Source organism: Cyprinodon variegatus, unplaced genomic scaffold (genome assembly GCF_000732505.1).
Source record: "Cyprinodon variegatus isolate N-32 unplaced genomic scaffold, C_variegatus-1.0 Scaffold1739, whole genome shotgun sequence".
Lineage (NCBI taxonomy): Eukaryota > Metazoa > Chordata > Actinopteri > Cyprinodontiformes > Cyprinodontidae > Cyprinodon > Cyprinodon variegatus.
In genome coordinates this window covers 72,498-81,385 of record NW_015152192.1, presented here as the reverse complement: position 1 = coordinate 81,385, position 8,888 = coordinate 72,498, and the positions used below count along the sequence as shown (strand labels likewise).

Here is an 8,888-nt window from a genome sequence, read left to right as displayed (position 1 = left end):
GTGTGTTAAACTACAACTATGCTTCCTGGTCTGCACCCTGGGTGGTCAGGGTTTTGGAGGACTAACAAATGTGGCCAGATTTCTAGAAAGAAGAGCTGCACCATCCAAAGTGGGATGGATGCCGTCTCTCCGAATCAGACCAGGCTTTCCCCAAAAGGATTGCCAATTATTAATGTAGCCCATGTTGTTTTCAGGACACCATTAAAACCACAGTAAAACAATTGTACTGTTTTACTAATCAAAATGGCTACTCCTCTTGATTTAGAATTAAAATCCGAATAGAAAACTTGATTCATCCCAGAGCAACGTAACCTATTATGATCCTTGATGCGAAGATGGGTCTCCTGTAAAAACACCATTGAAGGTTTTAATCGCTTGAGATGGGAAAAAACTTTGATTTTCTTAACAGGGTGACCCATGCCCTTGATATTCCAGCTAATGAAACAAAGAGATTTGCCTCATCCTGTCATATCGGGGTCTACAGTGGTATTAACCATTTAAGAAAATAAACGTAAGAACAACCATAAAGAGCTGAGAAGCCCCCCACCCCACCCCCAAAGCAAACCCATAACAAAACCACACCCAAAGTCTCCCAAAAAAAACAATGGAGACTGCAGTGTAACACACGGTAAATGTTCACAATAAAACGTGAACCCGGAGATACAGCAGAGCGAACAGATACTGAAGTGTATCCAACCAAAACTGGCTAATAACCCCCACCAACCTCCAACATAGAATACTAATGTGTGCAATATTATGCCAATATTATTGCTTTAATTAAATCAAATCAATATTGAGAACCGCAGGATCCCATTGTAATGGGGAAAAATTACAATATAAACATCAATACCAATGATCAGAAGCATTCTTGATTTTTAAACTGAATAGAATATAACCATATCCTTTTTTTTTTCAATAATATAACCAATATAACCATATCCTTAACATCCAAGCGATGTAGATAAGCCTCAACTCTGACTCAGAGTTAGGAGCTGTAAATTCACCCAGACACAGTCTATGGCCAAGGCTCATTAAGAGCGAATAGTGCTCAATCAGAAATCAAAGTCTGAACGTATTTCTTTGCGTCCTCGGCCTCAGTAAACTCCTTAACAGCTCCATCGTGCGTAATACGCAACCGCGCTGGGTAGAAGAGTCCATTCCTGATCCCTTCCATGCCACGAAGTAGCCTCTTCGCCTCGTTAAAAGCTGCTCGAGCCTGGGCGACCTTAGCAGTGTGATCTGGAAAGATCGATATAGTCAGCAATTGCGCTGCAGGGGTCTGGCGCCAGAGAAGTTGAGGCCTGTGAGCAAGACTTTAGCTGCGTCTGAATAGTACGAGATTTTCCCCTTCCTGACATTGCCACTCGATTCAAAAATAGGAAAACAGGACCGGAGAGCAAAAAAGCAAATACCAGAGACTTGATTTACAATGAAAAGCATGGTTTAACAAATATTCTAAACTAAATTGGCAGGAGCTATCGCCACTCACGTTCTACTCCATTAAACAAGCAGTATAAATAGGAACTGGAACCGGTAAATTTCTGGAATGAGAAAGAAAACTTAGCAGAGCTAGGCTGGTGGAAAAAATGAACCAATAATCCAGTCATTAGTGCCAAGATCATGACAAAACCTATCACAAAAAAATCAGTTAGAGGGATAGGGGAATGTTAACTCTACCAACAATCCATTTATCATATTTACAGATAGTTTTATTTTTATTATTATGTTTTTGTTACACTTAAACAATCAGCCTGGCCCTAGGCAATCGTATGAATATTTTCTTTATCCCTATTAAATTGTGAGTTTAGTGTAGTAAACCACATTGTTTGGTTTAGTTTCATTAGACAAGGTCAGGAATGGTTAGCATTGGACTTTTAGAACAAAAAAAATATCTAGCAAACAGAACTTGTCTTACAACCTAAAGGAGGTAAAGAGTTGGTCATAATCATACTAAATAGGTGGAGTAGCGTTTTATTTACCTACTAATCTAGGAAAGGCCTTTTCTTTTTGTATTATAAATATCCAAAATCATTATTACTTATATTTACAATTGGGAAAAGAAATATCCCCCCTCTGAGACAAATTAAACCAAGACCAGTTCTGCTTAATGTTTATTGTGAATTACTGTAATGTGTATGTTATAACTTTCAGGGCCAGTACAAGTTTAGATGTCCTGCCATAGATGAAGACACCGAGGAGAAATGTGGTGCTCTGTGGTCTTATCGAGAGGTGCGACGTCTGGCAGACCTGAGTGTGGAAGAAATGCAGTACTTTGAAGAGAACATTGCTCGTCTAGCTGCCATAGAGTATCAGGAATTTAGAGCAGTAAGTTTCTCTAAACTCAGATCAGCCTTTAGGAGCAAGTGTTCTGCTAGATCCATTTTGTCTTTTTCTTACAGTGTCCTGGGTGTCAGACCTACATTGAAAGAAAGAACCTCACTAACCTCTGCGTGCAGTGCTTAGTGTGTGCTGCAGACAAGAAGGAAAAGTTCCAGTTCTGCTGGCAGTGCTCAAAGCCTTGGAAAGGTCCAGCTCCTCGCTCTGATCGCTGTGGCAATGATGGCTGCATCAACCGTGACCTGGAACTACTCAGGACCTGCAAGACCACTACCCTGCCTGAGGTTCAGGGGGTCGATGCCTGTCCCTCCATCCGGGCCTGTCCCACCAGTGGAAATAAGGTGGAGCATGACAAGACAGGCTGCAAGAACATCATTTGTCCTCGCTGCCAGGTGGAGTTCTGCTTTGTGTGTCTGAAGCTAACTCCTGAGTGTCTGAAGACCAGTACCCACTTCATGCCTGTGTGGCGCAGAAAGTAAAAATGCTCCCAGCTGACCTCTTCTTTAGGGCCTTTTTGTATTAACTCTAAGAAATTATAAATGATAGTTCCTTTCGTTCAAGATCATTAACTGTGAAATTACCCATTTTTAGCATTAAATGGCATCTGCTAAATTTCTAATCTTGAGTATTTTTTTTTGCCTTTTTAATAAGTACAGTTTTCTTAGTTTCGACATTACACGTTGTTTTTTGACTAGCACTATTGACACATACTTAAATTAGTGTGTTTATCTTGAACTGACTTTAAAGAGTCCTATAGGTGCCTATAAAAAACAACACCAAACAGGAAATGGACATGGTAAAATATAGAAATAATCCATGTCAAGCTATGTCATCTTGATAGTGTCTGGTTAGTCATTTTATATATGTGAAAGGAATTTTAGCACCAGTGTAGAAGTTATAAACCTTGTTTGCCATCTGCTGGCAGTACAAAAGCTTCTGAGGATTTATCTACTATTTTATTAAAATCCAAGTTCATCTTGTAATCCGAGCGTCACAACTCATCTCTTATTCCTCTTGACATCCTTTTTTTGTGCTTTTTCTCACTTTAACTTAGACTTTTCCTCTTTTTTTTCACATCTCTATTGGGTGCTGACGTTCTTGGCTCTATTACATCCTTGTTTACTGAGTGCATGTGCAATACCCTGCTGCAAATTAAGCGTAACATGCTGTTGATATCATAAGCTTAGTAAGAAAATAAATATGCTATGACGGACCAACCAGATTTAGCCTAAAATCTAACATCTAAATAATGTCTGGTGTTTGCGGGGTAGACAACTAATTCTATGTACACAAACAACTAAGGACAATTTAGAGTTACCAGTTAAACTAATTGTCATATGCTTGGACCGTGGGAGGAAGCCAGAGTATCCAGAGAGAACCTGTGCATGCATGGAGATAACACGCGAACTCCATGGTATAAAGACACCTGGCAGGGAATCGAACCCTGGACCGTCTTGCTGCAAAACAACAGGGCAGCAAACTCCACCATCATTCTTCTAACCATTGTTAAAAATTGTTAAACAGGTATAATGCTACAAATTTTGAAACATATCCTTTCAACTAAATATACACTGAAGAGAAATAATCTTAATTTTCTTATGTTGACCAATGTCATTTTTAATGTTTATGGAAACTAAACTCTATAAGTTGCTCCAACTTACAATTGTTTGTTCATAGTAGTGATGTATCTGTTTATAAAAATTATTTTTTAGCTTGCACAACTAGCTTCCTTAAATCTACACAATGCAATTTCCGTTTTTTTGCACAGCTCCTTTTATTATATTAACACAATGTACTCCTTACTGCTTAATTGGGTTGGATTAACCTCTGCACCTCACAGTGCTCTCTGCGAGAGTACATCTACAAAGAAGTAAAATGTCAGCATTGTCCATGTGTCATCCGCAGTGATCAGTTCTTTTAGCTGTTTCCCTGCCGCCACACACCTGACCTGAATGCAAATCTAATTATTTATACACCTCTTTACGAAAAATTCAAAAAAAAAAAAAACCCCACTCATAACTGTAAGCTTAACTTGTCCAGATTTACATAAAACATACAACACATTTGATGACTTAAAAAGGAAACTAATTCTAGCAGATATACGTCAACATAACCAGTAGATGGCCCCAGTAGCTCACAAACAATCCTCTGCAGGACAACCTCACTTCTGGTGGCAACCTTTATTAAAATTTAAAGCAGAGACTATTATAAAACCATGCAGTGAGCCCTAAGAGATATCATTGGAGTAAACGGCTCCAATGTCCTTGCATCTTTTAGTAAAAAGGGTCCTCGGAAGAACTGACGGTAAATTAAAACAGAGAGTGTGCTATGTTAAATACGTTGTAGCAAAACAGCATATTCAATTACTTCTGTTAAGACTAAAAANCAGACATCCATACCTGTGTGGCACAGGAAGTAAAATGCTCCCAGCTGACCTCTTCTTTAGGGCCTTTTTGTATTAACTCTAAGAAATTATAAATGTTAGTTCCTTTCGTTCATGATCATTAACTGTGAAACTCCCCATATTTAGCATTAAATGGCATCTGCTAAATTTCTAATCTTGAGTTTTGTTTTTTTTGTCTTTTTAATAAGACTTTCTTAGTTTTTTGACTAGGACTATTGACACATACTTGAATTAGTGTGTTTATCTTAAACTGACTTTAAAGAGTCCTATAGGTGCCTATAAAAAACAACACCAAACAGGAAATGGACATGGTAAAATATAGAAATAATCTATGTCAAGCTATGTCATCTTGATAGTGTCTGGTTAGTCATTTTATATATGTGAAAGGAATTTTAGCACCAGTGTAGAAGTTATAAACCTTGTTTGCCATCTGCTGGCAGTACAAAAGCTTCTGAGGATTTATCTACTATTTTATTAAAATCCAAGTTCATCTTGTAATCCGAGCGTCACAACTCATCTCTTATTCCTCTTGACATCCTTTTTTTGTGCTTTTTCTCACTTTAACTTAGACTTTTCCTCTTTTTTTTCACATCTCTATTGGGTGCTGACGTTCTTGGCTCTATTACATCCTTGTTTACTGAGTGCATGTGCAATACCCTGCTGCAAATTAAGCGTAACATGCTGTTGATATCATAAGCTTAGTAAGAAAATAAATATGCTATGACGGACCAACCAGATTTAGCCTAAAATCTAACATCTAAATAATGTCTGGTGTTTGCGGGGTAGACAACTAATTCTATGTACACAAACAACTAAGGACAATTTAGAGTTACCAGTTAAACTAATTGTCATATGCTTGGACCGTGGGAGGAAGCCAGAGTATCCAGAGAGAACCTGTGCATGCATGGAGATAACACGCGAACTCCATGGTATAAAGACACCTGGCAGGGAATCGAACCCTGGACCGTCTTGCTGCAAAACAACAGGGCAGCAAACTCCACCATCATTCTTCTAACCATTGTTAAAAATTGTTAAACAGGTATAATGCTACAAATTTTGAAACATATCCTTTCAACTAAATATACACTGAAGAGAAATAATCTTAATTTTCTTATGTTGACCAATGTCATTTTTAATGTTTATGGAAACTAAACTCTATAAGTTGCTCCAACTTACAATTGTTTGTTCATAGTAGTGATGTATCTGTTTATAAAAATTATTTTTTAGCTTGCACAACTAGCTTCCTTAAATCTACACAATGCAATTTCCGTTTTTTTGCACAGCTCCTTTTATTATATTAACACAATGTACTCCTTACTGCTTAATTGGGTTGGATTAACCTCTGCACCTCACAGTGCTCTCTGCGAGAGTACATCTACAAAGAAGTAAAATGTCAGCATTGTCCATGTGTCATCCGCAGTGATCAGTTCTTTTAGCTGTTTCCCTGCCGCCACACACCTGACCTGAATGCAAATCTAATTATTTATACACCTCTTTACGAAAAATTCAAAAAAAAAAAAAACCCCACTCATAACTGTAAGCTTAACTTGTCCAGATTTACATAAAACATACAACACATTTGATGACTTAAAAAGGAAACTAATTCTAGCAGATATACGTCAACATAACCAGTAGATGGCCCCAGTAGCTCACAAACAATCCTCTGCAGGACAACCTCACTTCTGGTGGCAACCTTTATTAAAATTTAAAGCAGAGACTATTATAAAACCATGCAGTGAGCCCTAAGAGATATCATTGGAGTAAACGGCTCCAATGTCCTTGCATCTTTTAGTAAAAAGGGTCCTCGGAAGAACTGACGGTAAATTAAAACAGAGAGTGTGCTATGTTAAATACGTTGTAGCAAAACAGCATATTCAATTACTTCTGTTAAGACTAAAAAATGTTTAAAGAGTAATGTCAAAGAAAAGGCTAACAATGGTAAGATTATTTTGACATGCTGAACATATTTTCAGAAAACTTGAAAAAACATTGCCCTCCATTATATACAAAATTAGGAATCGATAAACAATGTTAATCTTAGTTTTCCTTGTACTTTTACTTGCTTTCAAGTTATTTGGTCAAAATAAGCAATATAAAATATACTTCACGTTTCTCCATTTAGAACCGTCTCAAAAAGCTCAAAAAAGCCTTTCACTTATCCAGTATACTTCAGCAGGAGATTTGATGAGAATTATAATCAGATATTTGAATTAATTAATTTTGTTTGTTGGCCATTTTTTTAAATTCAAAAGTAAAATTTAAAGTTGTTTTTCTTACATACAAAGCTTTGGATAATAATCAGTGTTCTAACCCTGAAGATTTGTTCTCGAATCTACTCCTCACATGTGCAAGAACTTCCAGATTTTTTATGTTAAATAAACTACATTTAGGAATACAACAGCAACCAAGAAGACAGATAATTTAGAGATCATACTAACACAAAACTGTAAAAAAAGGTTTAATACAAATATTTTGACTTTAATTTAATGTCCAAAGACTTATCCAGCTTGAAGACATTTGAAATTTGGACTTTACTTATAAAAAAATGCAGAAATAATAATTAACAAAATTTCAAATTTGAAAACAAAGATGGATGGCCTGCAACCTTAGCATTGTTAAAGATAGGCTCTGTGTATGCACCCTGTTGCTCTATCTCTCCGGTTCTTTTCCTGAAAAGACATCACTCGGGACAAACTCTTTAAATAAAGCTTCATAACTTATATGAATTAAATAACCAGGAGACATGACAACAGACTCTGAATTATAATCTCACTTAGATCAGAGAAATTGCTTAGAGTTTACAGAATGGTAGCTGCTCACTTCCGGGCTCACCTCTCAGGAAGCGGCCCTGATTAACAGTTAAAAAGGCATTTTATACATCTCCAGTCTGCCACACCATCATATTTTACATCATACATGTTAGCAGGTGAGTAGGCATCCATGGCTCCAGCCAAAATATTACACTTTGTTCTTCGCTGAAGGACACTGCTCTCATTCCATTTCAAAGTCTCTGCCACTTACAGAATGAAGATTATAACGGTATATCCACACAGAGTAACTGTCTTAATTAGATAAACTATTGTGGTAAACATCAGTTCTGCCATGCAACAGGCAGCCAGTTACAAGGTGTAATAAACTCACACATCTTCAATGATAATTATCCTAACAATTCCCCCTGAAAAGGTGATGTTTTTAATGTCAACTTTAATCAAACCCATTAATATCTGCTCATGACCAGGATATTAATCATAGAAGAAAACTTAAAGCGTTGTTTCTTTTATTATAGAATCACGGAATAAACAATCAACAGTCTCCCTGATGATGTATCATTAATCAGGGATAAAAAGTAATCACAATCAAAACTTCACAGACCAAATGTTGTCACTTAAGACCACAGTTTCAGCATTTAACTACAATTTGGGTTTCATCTAGTCAAAGGAAGGCTTTTTTAGTTTTTTACCTTAGACTAGGTAACCTAAACCTATAAATCTAAAAAGGTCAAATTCATCTACTCTCATTTCCACCTGGAGGCCTCCTAAATGTGACCGCTCATCATGGATAACCCATCCATCCAAATGTACCAATCATTTAGTCACAGTAGGAGACGTCACAGGACAGGCCTTTTAGCATTATTGGATTATACTTAAAGGCTTCAAAGTCTGCAGCTGTAAACCAAACATTTTAAATGACCCCTTTGCAATCACAAGCATTTCCAGAGGTTTGCTGATGGCTGCACAAATTGTTCAGGGCAAGTGCAAGGGACAATTAACTGATTATTTGTTGTTTATATATGATCTTGAATATTAAACTTGCACCTGTTTGGACAAGAGGAAATTGACATTAAATTAACTGTCAGCACCTAATTTATGTGCTTAAGAATAATTGCAGCTAAAATATATATACCTTATATTTCATGAACAACAAACTCTAAAACTAAACTCATTAATTCCTTAGATTAATACAAGTTAACAATTAAAAGAAAATAATTTCTTCTTCCACCGTCTCTCCATGAGCACAGATTCAGATTAGTGTATGAGGGACAAGTCCAATTATTCCTCTGACTCCATTCACTGAGTGAAACACATAATATGGATTAATTACAAAAGACCCTGATGTTTCCAAGCCTTTATTTTATATAACTATATAT

At 36.8% G+C, this 8,888-nt stretch overlaps 1 pseudogene; it reads left to right on the top strand.

The window, feature by feature from the left end:
* Positions 1 to 2,816, top strand: part of LOC107104437 — an 11,603-nt pseudogene extending 8,787 nt beyond the window's left edge.
* The last annotated feature ends 6,072 nt before the right edge of the window (positions 2,817 to 8,888 follow it).